At 38.1% G+C, this 12,950-nt stretch overlaps 1 protein-coding gene across 4 annotated transcripts in view; it reads left to right on the forward strand.

Moving 5' to 3' along the window:
- Positions 1 to 12,950, forward strand: part of GRB10 (growth factor receptor bound protein 10) — a 190,278-nt gene that overhangs the window by 87,319 nt on the left and 90,009 nt on the right. The gene's annotated exons all lie outside the window — the stretch shown is intronic.

Consider the following 12,950-nt stretch of genomic DNA (forward strand, 5'->3'; position numbering starts at 1 on the left):
TAGCTTTGCAATAGCACTAGGACTTTATAGTCCTCCTTCACGTCCGTGGGGTGGGGTAGGGGTGGAGGGCTCAGTTCCATGATCCTGCAGAGATAGCAGAACCCAAGAATACTCAAATCCCTTGTATAAGATGTCCTAATGTTTGCATAGAAGCTATGCATTACCTTCTGTATACTTTTAATCATTGTTAGATTAGTTACTTAATACAATGTAACTGCTAAATGAACAGTTGTTATACTGTATTGTTAGGGAATGATGATCAAGAAAAAAGTCTGTGTTCAGTACATGTGTCGTGATTTTTTTCCCCCAAAATGATTTCAATTCATAATTGGTTGAATTCATGGATGTACTGAAAAAGTTATTTTTGACACAAATGAATAAGACTCTACTTATTAAATCTTACTGGTTTAAGGAAACAAATTCTAATATAGACATCTATATTTCAATGAACAGACTTCATTGAGCTAAACTTCAAAAATCTGTTTTATGCAAGTTTCTTGGTATTCCACTTAAGGCGATTTGATGTTACCTTTTGTGAGGGGTCGTGCACAGGGGAACCCCTGTGTTTTAGCATTTTTGTATGTTTTATTAGCCTGGTTTTGCATGTATGTATTCTTGGTATTTCTTGATCCTTTTCGAGTTTCTTCTGTTCCTTCTCTTCTCCGTCATTATGAGGAAGTATGGAATCACATTAAAGGAATACAAAGTTACTTCATACATTGGAGAAACTGATAGAGGATGAGGAGTCTGCTCCCTACATGAAGCACAAGCAATGTAATGAATTAGTGTAGCGTTTAAGTACAAGGAATCATAAGGTTTAGAGCTGGTAGGCATTAGAATAATCAGAGTTTTAAAAATTGCTTAATGAGAAAGAAGATGACTTTAGCCAAAAATCAAAGCTGAGATCTAACTAGGAAGTCAAATAAATGTGTTCCCAAGCATTAGAAGATTCATAAAAGCAGTCAGGATTTTCTGTAACAAGCCTAATTTCAGGGTCACATTTCAGAAAACATTCATATGAGATGATGGAAGGGAAAGATATTGGTTTATGAGTACTGGTTTTGAAAGTTTGAACAATTTTGACTCATTACATTGTATTGTTTAGAATGATCTCTTTCAAGCTGAAATAATCTAGATCTTGGTATCGATGTTCATTTAGAATTCTGTTAATGCTTCCGTCAGAAAATTATAAGAAAAATTACACAGAGAGAATTTCCATAGTTTATCTCTCATCCTTTGTCTTTACATCATACTTTCAGATACTCTCTAGGTATCAGATATACCCAAGCAGTGTCCTGAAGGGGAATTTGCAGAACAGTACAGGGAATAGCCTTCCACTAGAAGAGAGCTAGTTCTCCATTTTGGCTTAGAGTTAAGCAGCACACAGTTGAGGCTGGGTCTCTGATGCATTGCAGTTCCTGAAACACGGCTTAAACGAACAAGGGAGCATTTCTCCATATTGAACTCCACTTGTCACCCTCCCAGAGTTCTTACCTGTAAGTGCACTCATGACATTGGCTTCAGTCCTTGTTCACAGGTAGCATATCAGAAAAGGAAAAGTGAAGGACACAGCTTGGTTTAGAACAGGCTATTCCACAGAGGACTGACTAACAGTGCTTGCACCACCAAAAACAGCCACCAGTGCAGGCCACTCAAGTCCTGGGGATGGAGGTCCCTTCCCTATGCCAGTGTTGGGGAGCAGAACCAGAGCCAAGCCCACTGTATCCAGCCAGGAGCTGGGGTGGGGCTTCCCTGCTCTCAGAAGATGCTGGAAAAAGACCGTTGCCAGGGAGGACTAGAGCACATGGGAACTCGTGGCCAAGCAGCCAGGCACAGCCCTGCCGCCAGAGCTAAATGGAGCAGCGTCCTGGTGGGCACAGTGACTCAGGCTGCAACCTCCGCAGTCTTCCACCAGGCAGTGGCTGCAGACTGCCCCGGCCCTACCACTCCATAGGGAGGAGTAGGCAGGGAGAGTGGTGGAAAAGACAAACAAAACAACCCACCCCAAATGAGTCTCCAAACCAACATTCCAAAACACACGAAGCAATCCCATACTAGGAAATACAGCTAACAAAATCAACAGATGACCAATTTAGACCATATGCAATAAAAATAAGTCTCACAAAGGCTTTGAAATAGGCATGTTTATATTACTCAGATGAATGAAAGACTAATGTCTGTAACACTGCAAGAAATCATGAACACAACCTGAAGAAACAAAGCAAGAATAGCTGGGTATGAAAAATAACTGCTAGAAATTTTGAAAATGAAATATTTCAAACACTGAAATATTCTTATTGACGATTATTGATATTATTATATCATTTCCATTTTTTTAAGTGTTGTCTTCTCTCTAAAGGGAGTTCAAGAGTTGGAATTTAGTCCTAAGAGAGTCAACTTGCATAGATTGCAGAGAGGTAAAGAAAGAGGGGGTGAGCAGTTAGGTACCAAGGATCCTACAATCTTTTGGGGAGGGAGAAGTAGAGACGGAAACTCAGAGATAACAGAGATAAGAGCTGAGAATTGGCCAGAACTGAAGAAAGATACAATCTCAAATTGCACTCAAAGAACTACCAAGGAAAAGGGAAGATTAGTTCATATCTAAAAGCATTTAGGGCTAGTCCAAAAAGTGGAAGAGAAGAAGTCTTGAAGGAAAACACAGATTTACTTACAAAGGAACAACCTTGGGGTTGATGTTGACTTAGACACAATAAATGCCAGAGACAATGTGATTTACTCTCAAAGTGCTGAGGCAAAAAAATAACTGTCCATCTTGAGTTATATACCAACATATTGCTCCACAGTGAGAGCAAAGGACAGCTTTCTAAGGCAAAGATTGAGAAAATGGGTTTACCAGTAAAGACCAAAAGAGTAATTAAATTTACTTCAGGAAGAAGGAATGTGAAACATGGCATATAAGGAACAGTAATGTGCAGAGACATTGGTACAATGTTGAAAATGTAATCCCATATGAATTGTTAAGATAAGGTTAAGCTGAATCTCCATATAGATGTTGAAAGTATGTATGTGTGTCTTTGCGGGATGCAGATTATTCAGTGGTTAAATCCTAAAAGGGATTCATATAGGAGGAGTAAAATGTGAAATAACTGGACATCTTTTTAGGGAAAAATATATTTAATCATGTGTTTTTAACATATTATGTGCAACTAAAATATTGACTGTTATTACTGGAAGAATACACATATAATTTATAGCTTTTAACCTAACAGAAAAAAGTACAAGGGGATACATATTGTTAAAAAATCAAACAACATCAAGTAGAAAAAGAAGAAAAATTAAGATATGAAAGAGAGAAGATGTTAAACAGAAAATACAATGTAAGATAGTAGGGGTAATCCCAGATATATACACTATAGTATTGCCAGACTTCCATTGGTAGAGACACCTAGGACCCTGTACCCAACAGAGAGACAGTCTTGATTCTTCTTAAAACCTGTCTTAACTTTTTTGAGAAATTGACCATATATGGAAAGTTGCACTAAATTTTAAGCAATCTATTCAACGCAAGCCACGTTCTTTGACCCAGTGTGATTAAATCAGACGTCAACACAAAAAGTTCAAGACAAAACATGTAAACATGTTTGTGGAAACTTTTAAAAAGAGACCCATATTTTACTCATGGGTTAAAGAGAAACTCACAATGGAAATATCAGTCATTTAGAACCTAATGGAAATGAACAGAGTACAAGTGGAAAGTTGTATAGTCCTACTAAAGTAGGACTAAATTCCTAAGCTTCAAAAGGAAGAAAAATTGAAATTAGAAAAATGCAAATTAAATAAGTCTAAGAAATGCAGAAGGAAGTAATTATAAAAATTAAAATGAGAAATTATTGAAATAAAGTGTCAATAAACAAGAACAAAATGAAAGCCAGTCTTTGTTCAAAACAAAACAAAACAAACAAACAAAAAAACATCCTAACAGTAAACCTCTAGCACAGATGTGTAGAAGGACAAAGGCATGAAAGAAGATAGACAATTTATTGCAAAAATATAAAAGTAAAATTGATCCTTTATGAAATCATTTTTTTTTTGGTGGTCTTGGGGATTGAACTAGTGCATGCTAGACATGTGCTCTACTATTGAACTACATCTCCAGCCTCCAGATACAGAAATATTAAATAACTCTGGCAATAATCATTACTGCCCCTTCAAAAATACTGAGGTAGTTCTGTAGATTAATGTTAGCAAACTTTCCAGGAACAAATAATGTCTTTCTTTATACAAATGTTTTCAGAGCTAGACAGAGGACCAAGAACTTTCCCCTATTTATGATATGTTCAGGTAGCTTGGAAACAATACTAGAAATCAAAATCCCATTTCACATGTTTACAAAATGAGACAAAAGTCTAAGTAAAACGTAAATGAATCAGATTCAGCAATTTCTCTTAAATGAAATGTAAAACAATTAATATGACCAAGTTGAGGTTATTATAGTAATGCAAGGATGGTTTACCATTGTAGGCAGTAACACATTTAATATAAAGATTAAAGAAAAATCAAGTGGTCATCTCACTAGACATGAAAAGAGAATTTTCTGCTCATTGTAACACAGAACAAACAACAAATCTCTTAAGAGACCAGGACTGAAAAGGAAACTTTTAACATTTTAAAATTGATTTGTCGAGGCTGGGGTTGTGGCTCAGTGGTAGCTAGTTAGCCTAGCACATGTGAGGCTCTGGGTTCAATCCTCAGCACCGCATAAAGATAAATAAATAAAATTAAGGTATTATATCCATCTACAACTACAAAAAATATTTTTTAAAAAAATGATTTGTCAAGAACCTACAGCTTGCATCATCCATAATGGAGAAATATTAGAGTCATGCCCAGGAAGATCCAGAATCAGACATAGATGTATACTAGAGGTCTTAGCAGTTGCAATAAAAGAATAAATGAAGACACAAAAATGTAAACTTTGAAATGGAAGAAATAAAATCTGTATTTATTTGCAAATAATATGATTATTCAAATAGAAAATGTACACAGATATACAAACTATTTTTAAAATATTTATTTATTTTTTTAGTTGTAGTTGGACACAACACCTTTATTTTATTTATTTATATGTGGTGCTGAGGATCAAACCCAGGGCCTTACACATGCTAGGTGAGCACTCTACTGCTGAGCCACAACCCCAGCCCCGATATACAAACTTTTAAAATGAATAAGAGTTCAGTAAGATGGCAGATATAATGTGATATCAACAAGTAAAATTTAATAGTATTCTTGTATACTAATAAGAAACAATCAGGAAATATAATGCCCAAAGAAATCTCATTTATATTAGTAATGAATTTTTTTTTCTTTTTTGGTACCAGGAATTCAAGGGTATGTAACCACTTAACCAGGTTCCCAGCCCCTTTTAAATTATTTTTTTTTTTATTTTGAAGCAGGGTCTTGCTAATTTGCTGAGGGCCTCACTAAGTTTCTGAGGCTGGCTTTGATCTTGTGATCCTTCTGCCTTAGCCTCCTAAGTTGCTGGAATTGCAGGAGTATGCCTCCATGCCTGGCAATAATGAAAATTATAAGGTGTCTAGGAATAAACTCAACAAGATTACCAGACATAGGATGTTGCTAAAGAGATTAAAGTCCTGAAGAAATTGAGAGTTATACTATGGTCATAGATGAGAAGACAGAATATAGTCAGAATATAGTGAAGATTATCACATCTTTTCAAGTTTATCTTTAAATTAGTTGCAGGTGCAACCAAATATCCAGCAGAGTTTTATGTGACTTGACAAATGTTTCCTAAGTTTAATAAGGAAGAGTGAAACTTAGTAAGACTTTGTAATAGCCAAGAGAAATGTGAAGAAGGACAAGACATGTGGAGGGGTGATTTGCACTATCAGATAGCAAGATTTCTCATGAGACTTCACAAGAAGAAAGTATATGGTTTACTCATGGGCAGAGAGAGAGATCCAAGGATCAGAGTAGATACCCTGTTGACACCAACACATTAACAGAAATGACATACAGCAACAATAGTCATGGGAGAACCAAGATCACAGGAAACATGACTATTTATATTGGGGGCGAGTCAGGTGCCTGGAACCTTACTATGTATTATACCTAATACTCAATTTTAGGCAAGAAAATAACAAGAGTGAAAAAAGAAAGTGTCTTTTATTTATTTGATTAACAGAAATTAATGAATAGTGAGAATCTTCATGTAGTATGTCAAAATCAGACTTTACTAAATAAGATGTAGCTGTACTATAAAGGAAAAATGGTAAGTTTGTGTATAAGTGTACATTTATATGCAAACACACAAGATGATATTTAAAATACTAAAAGCACACTTCAACCTGGGGAAAAAATTGTAATGCATGTATCATGTGGAGAATTACTGTCTTCTGTTTATTTAAAAAAAAAGTTCTATAAGTCCTATAAATAAAACAAGTAACAAGCAAATAGAAAAACTAGCAAAGTGCATAAGCAGGCAGTTTGCAAAAAAAAAAAAAAAAAAGCAAACTGATTCTGGACACTTATTTTACATGAAAAAATAAGGAAACCAACAGAGCTGGAAATCAAGGGAGCCAGTGCTCCGAGGTCTGTTTCAGGGAACAGAAGGGCACAGTCCCTCTTTCAAGTGTGTCCAAGTGCAGTGTTCATCTTCCCTCTTGGCACATGCACAGCCCTGGGAGTCTATGATGAGTGGACCTGGGATGTGCTGCTCTCTGGCAGTGCAGTACAAAGGCTCATTCCCTCCCTGGGAGTGGTCAGCCAGTCTCCCAGGCCAGCATGGAGCACAGTCTGCAGGACCTATAGGAGTCTGTGGTGTGCCTTCTCAGTACTTCCCTCACATCTTCATTCCCTTCCCTTCCCATTCTTGTGCCTGACACCAAGTTCATCCTGTGGAATTCTTTTTAACAAAATGCCATGGGGTGTGTGATCAAACATGACAAGATATAGTGCCATTTTTTTTTGTTGTTGTTGTTGTTGATTTTCTTTTTCTGCTTCCTTAATTTTCAAGTCCTGGTCAGATACTCTGATTTAGATCTGGAGTTGCCTGGTTCCTTACAAGGGGCCTGATGTTGAGAATATAAGATTAGCTGTGACTTTCCTTGACCTGTTACTTCTATCTGGCAAAGAGGATTTATTGCTCTTGTTTTATTACCTTGTTCCTAACATAAGCTGCTTATTTTTGTGTGACAGTTGCTAAAAATGCTTCATGCCTTTCTTAGTAGCACCCTGCAGGATGGGGTGCATTTTCCTTTGAAAGTGCATGGTTTTGTAATAGCTGGAATTACTCTTAAACAATTTCTAAGAACTATTTCTTCATTGTGGTAAAATATATAAAACACAATTTACCATTCTAATGATTTTAAGTATGCAGTTCAGCGACATTAATTATATTCACAGTGTTGAGCAACCATCACCATTATCTATTTCCAAAACTTTCTAGCACCCCAAACAAAATTGTACCCATTAAGCAATAATTCTCCCAGCCCTGGTAACCTCTAATCTACTTCCTGACTCTGAATTTGACTATTCTAGGTAACTCATATAATTGGAATTATATAATATCTATTCTTTTGTAACTGGCTTCTTTCATCTGGCATATTTTCGAGGTTCATCCATTTTACACGTATTAGAATCTCATGTCATTTATACCCAAATAATATTTCTGTTGTATGGATATACCACATTGGTTTGTCCATTCATTGTAGATGGGCACTTGGGTTGTTTCCCCCTTTTGGTTTTGTGCATAATGTTCCTATGACCACGGACATTCTAGTGCAATGGTGGAATGGGAATCAAAGCCAAGTGCATTTAGCACCAGGTTTAAGAAAATTCAAGAGGGCCACCAGGCACACACCTGAAAATACATAAAATGATACTTGAAGGAGCTTTGCCTTTCCCCTGTCTGCTTTCTCCAGAGAATATAGATTTCTTGAGGACTCTAACCAAGTCTTACTTTAATCCTGAAGGTTCTACTATAGTGCGCTGTCTGGAGTCATGTTTCATAGATATTTATTTAATGAATTCCTGAACTCACATGTCCTAAATAGACGTGAGTTCCAGAAAACTCTCAAGCCCTGCCTGCACATGTGACATTCTGGTAATTCCAGGCAAGCAAAGACAACCAGCTGACAAAGCCCTTCCCTTCTTGCCAGGCTATTCCCGGGCATCAGGAGAAGCTTGGATAAGGACAGGATCATAGAGAATACACACAAGTCTCCCAAGAAGACAGTGGCTCCTCATGGTTGCTTTTGAACCAGACTTGCAGAATCTTTAATGACCTCTCATTTAGTCCAACAGTCTTACAAAAATGGCTTCCAACTTTTAATCATTTCTTTGTATTCATATACATGTAAAAGTAACTTTTGTTTTTCTCAGTTATCATTTCCTCATGGCTAAACTATACTATTTTCAAATATAAGTTTCTTTTTCCAAAATGCTAAATAGAATACTGAATAGTTGTGAATATGGGCCTTTGATGGGCTATTGATACCTAAGATTATGCTAATTTTGATTTGTTAGTCCACTTCCCCCCAATATGCCTAACACTTTTTATTGAGGTTGAGATGCCAGAAAAGCTAGGAGAATCATCGTATAATCCTTTCCCCACAAAATTCTCCCAATGTCCATGTTCTTTTTGCTTTATGGAATATGAAATAGGCCATACCACATAGAATAAGGGCATATACACATGTTGGTGATGATCCTCCTGTAGTGTCAGGTAATGTGATGATATTGTAGTCTTTCAGATTTCTGTGATTTCTTTCTTCCATCTTCTACTTCCTCCATGTTTAGGTGACTTCCCTATTATAAAATTAAGATCTTAAACTATTAAGAATTTCCATACTTAGAAGTTTAGGTTAGTAACTGATTTTTATATATTTAAGGACTGAGCAGAGAAGTAACTGTTTTATCTAAATAATGGGATTTAATGTCAGAAAAAGTATGAGAAGGGAATGGTGGATGGCTCAATAAGTCCTATGATGTTAGAATGTAACTGAATTTTTCAGTATGAACTCATGAAGGTATCCAGTATTAAATTATAGTTGTTTTTTGCTTGCTAGGGGAGAAAAAAAATCTTTCCTATTTATTTTTTGATTTACATAAAATTTATTTAAATGTTAATATATGCTGATATGTCAAAACATTGTCATTACCATAATTATCACAGTTAACACATCTATCACCTTAATATTATATTTGTGTGTGTTGAGAACATTTTACCCCATTGAGTCCACCTAACTGCCCCATGATGGAGGTATTATTATTTCCACGGGAAGAAGCAGAGGGCAGAGGTGGGCGAGTTGCCCTGGCCACACCCATCATGTGTTACAGAACTGAGATTTGACCAAGGCCGGTAGACTCCTCTTTGAGCCTTTGGTTCCTCTGCTTTTCATACCTCCAGATTAACCTGCCTTCCTTATCCAGGCCCACCAGTGTTCTCCTTCCTTTTTGGCTCTTGAGATTTTTTCAGTGACTTGAACTGAGATTTCAACTGTAGGAATCAATTTTCCTTGGCCTTGAAGGCAGCCAAGGAGATGGGATCTTTGCAGCCCCACCCCCATCATGGACCGTGGCTTCTCCTTAATTGTGCTTATTCCTTCCTTTCCACTTTGAAGATCATTTGTCTTAATAAGGAAGATAGGAACAAAAAGGCATTGAGGAGCTTGCATTCTCTCTGTCTTTCCCCAATGTCAAGCAAGCAGCAGACCTCTTCCTCCTGGTCCTTATTTGGAGCAGAACTGAAAAAGCCATTGTCGTCCTTTGTCATTTTTCAAGTCTCAGCTATTCTGGGCCTTCGCTTTCCTGATGCTCTGACAGTTCACGCCACTCTTTTGTCTCGTCCCTTTGAGCAGATAATTGGACTCCATTAATGTTTCATGTTTCCTTTAGCTGTCAGGATGCTCCCTGCTCAATAGAGGGCTTTATCCCAGCAACTCTTTCTGTTCTCCTGGTGGGTTTGCTTTTCCTCCGCTCATTTGCCCTGTGGTTCTCCCGTGACTTCCATTCATTCGTTCATTCGTTCGTTCACTCGTTAAACGAGTGTGTCTGGTGCTTGTCAAAGCCATGAGAGGCATGGGGCCCAGGCCTAGGGCATACACAGTGATCCCTGTGTCAATTCTGTCTTAATGATCATGTAACGTGTGGATCCTTTTGCCCAAGGAAGTACAAATTCTTTTTAGGTTGTAGCAGGATTCATTTAGAAATAAATAATTCTTTTATTTAATTCTGAAAGAATATCTTTAAATTTCCTCCATGTAAAAAAAAAATTATCCTTTCTCTTAAAATTCAATATTGTTATATTTTTTTCACCATATTGTACCTTATCTAATTTTTTGAAATCTATAGTTAACCTGTATTAATCAGCCTCCATCCGTATCAGTACATAGAAAGCTTTTTAAAAAAATAATTTGGAAGCAGTTCTTTTTCTTACATAATTTTAAACTCTATCCCCAAAGTAAGACCTCAAGCTAGAGATTTTAAGGAAGGTTAAAAAGCCCTCTGTCATTCAGTACAGAATGTACTACTGCCTTCAGAAGCAATTTAACAAGATCTCCAAAAATCACTTTTATTAACATAGCTAATGCATACCCCACTGTGAATTAATCCCACTTCTAAGTAGTTACTCAAAAATGTTAGTTCCTCACCTGTGGGCAGGCACTATTATGCATGCATATTTGCAGTGAATCTTTGTAGCTAGAAGGAGTAAACATTTCAGGGGAGTAAAACAGTCTATCAACTATCCAGGATGCCCCTGGAATCCACAACGGTTGGAGAGCCTGCTGCTGTCCTCTCCTCCACCATTTCCTATAGGACATGGCTGGTCCTATGATTGGTCGCTGTTCAACTCTCGATTCAATTTTGACCAAGTCCTTGATAACATTCTCCATGAGATGATGTTAACTTTTAGTTTCTTAACCCTCCCATTTTTGTCAATGTATATTTATTTTTTTATATTTTTAGTTGTAGATGGACACTTTGTATTTTATTTATTTATTTTTATGTGGTGCCGAGGATTGAACCCAAACCCAGTGCCTCACATATGCTAGGCAAGCACTCCACCACTGAACTACAGCCTCAGCCCCTTGTCTGTGTATTTTTAAATGTATTTGGTTGTCAAATAGCATAAACTAATAACTAATGCTTCCTGCTGGAGAACTCTGTGCAGTGAATGGGGACTCCTGCATCCCTGTTCTTGATGGAGGAATAGGCTGAGTCCTGTATCATAGAAGGTGGACTAGCTGTGGAGCAGATGGGGCAGTTCTCAATGTGATTCTGTGGCCCCTGTGGGAGGCCTCTCAACTTTCTGTCTTACCACACCACACGGCAGCTGTACACATCCCTTGGGCACAGTGACATAGACTGGTTGCTTTTCTGGAACCTGCTATTGATTAGTGACCTTCTCTATCTGGTGTTTTAGCCACCCATCATCCAGGACTAGCTATAACCATTTCTGTATGTTTAAATTCAGCTGTTCTTTGGTCCATACCACTACTACCTTCTCCCTGGGCACTTCCCTTTGTTCTCCACTGACCATTAAAATAAGTTGCTTCCTCTTTGTATTCCTTTCCAACTTTTTACTTTTCTTCTAAACATACCACACTTTGTTTTATGATTTGTCAAACACATCTCTGTTCTAACAGTTTATTTCTAGGTATAGTCACACAGTTACCAAGATATATAGTGGAACCTCCACCTAAATTCATCCTTTTTATGTGTTAATAATTTAGTTCATTCGTTCATTTGTTCCTTCCTTCCTTCCTTCCTTCCTTCCTTCCTTCCTTCCTTCCTTCCTTTTGTTGGTACTTGGGATTGAACCCAGGGATGCTTTACCACTGATCCAATTCCCAGCCTTTTTAACTGTTTTTGAGTCAGGGTCTTGCCAAGTTGCTGAGACTAGCCTTGAACTTGAGATCTTCCTGCCTCACCTCTTGAGATTACAGGTGTGCTCCACTGTGCCTAGCTTCTTTACAGTTTCTCACACTTTTGGAGACTGAATATCCAAGATCAAGGCCTTGGCAGTTTCAGTGTTATATTGAGGGTACACATCTTCACAGATGCCGTCTTGCTGTGTTTTTTTTTTTTTTTTTTTTTTTTCTGGGAGAAGAGTTAAATGAGCTCTCTGGGGTCCGTTTTATAAGGGGGCTCCACCATCATGACCTAACCACCCCATAAGGTCCCACCTCCTCGTACCTTCACCTCGGAAATTAGGTTTCTGTTAACACATAGATTTTCAAGGAAAACAAGCATTCAGACTATAGCGGGGTCTCTGTCCTTCCCTTGAGCCAAACCCAATAGGGTAGGATTCAGTATATCAGGTAAGTGCCAGGAACCTGATTTCATCTATACTGCCACCCCCAACCCCTGGTGGTCCTGCCGATGGATGGGTTGACAGAGGAAGCTCTGGGTAAACCACCCCTCTGCCCCATCCTGAGTGCCCTGTCCTGGATAAACTGCATTCCCATCCTGGTCCTGGAGAGCCAGCTCCTGTCTCCTGGGCTTTTCAGTTCTGGGAGATGTGCCAGTTCTTGGAATCGCCTGGTAAGGTTCTCCTGGGATGACTTTCCACCTCCAGATGCCTCAGAATCAAGGCTTTTTTGAGCTGAATACCCTCTCCATGATTGACTTGCCTGGAAACAGAGATCTCATTTTAAAACTCTTCTCTCTGCCAAGCAGTAAGCATAACCATGCTAGGAGAATTTTTGGCCCCTGGTATATGTTCATAGACCAGGAAGTTTATTCATTTTGCCACGGATCTCTTCGTCTGAGGACATGATCTGTACTCCATATTCCCTTTAACTTCCTACCTATCACTAAACTGTACTCAAAATGCAGGGTCTTGGGACCTCCCCTCCCCATCCCACCCCTTTTCAGCTTGAGGCATGCCATTTCAGTTGGAAACCTATTCTTTTATTCCTACAGGATACATCCACCTCCTTTCTCCTTGTTAGTTGCCACTTAACCAG

This window comes from Spermophilus citellus, assembly GCF_964194105.1.
Source record: "Spermophilus citellus genome assembly, chromosome: 3".
NCBI lineage: Eukaryota > Metazoa > Chordata > Mammalia > Rodentia > Sciuridae > Spermophilus > Spermophilus citellus.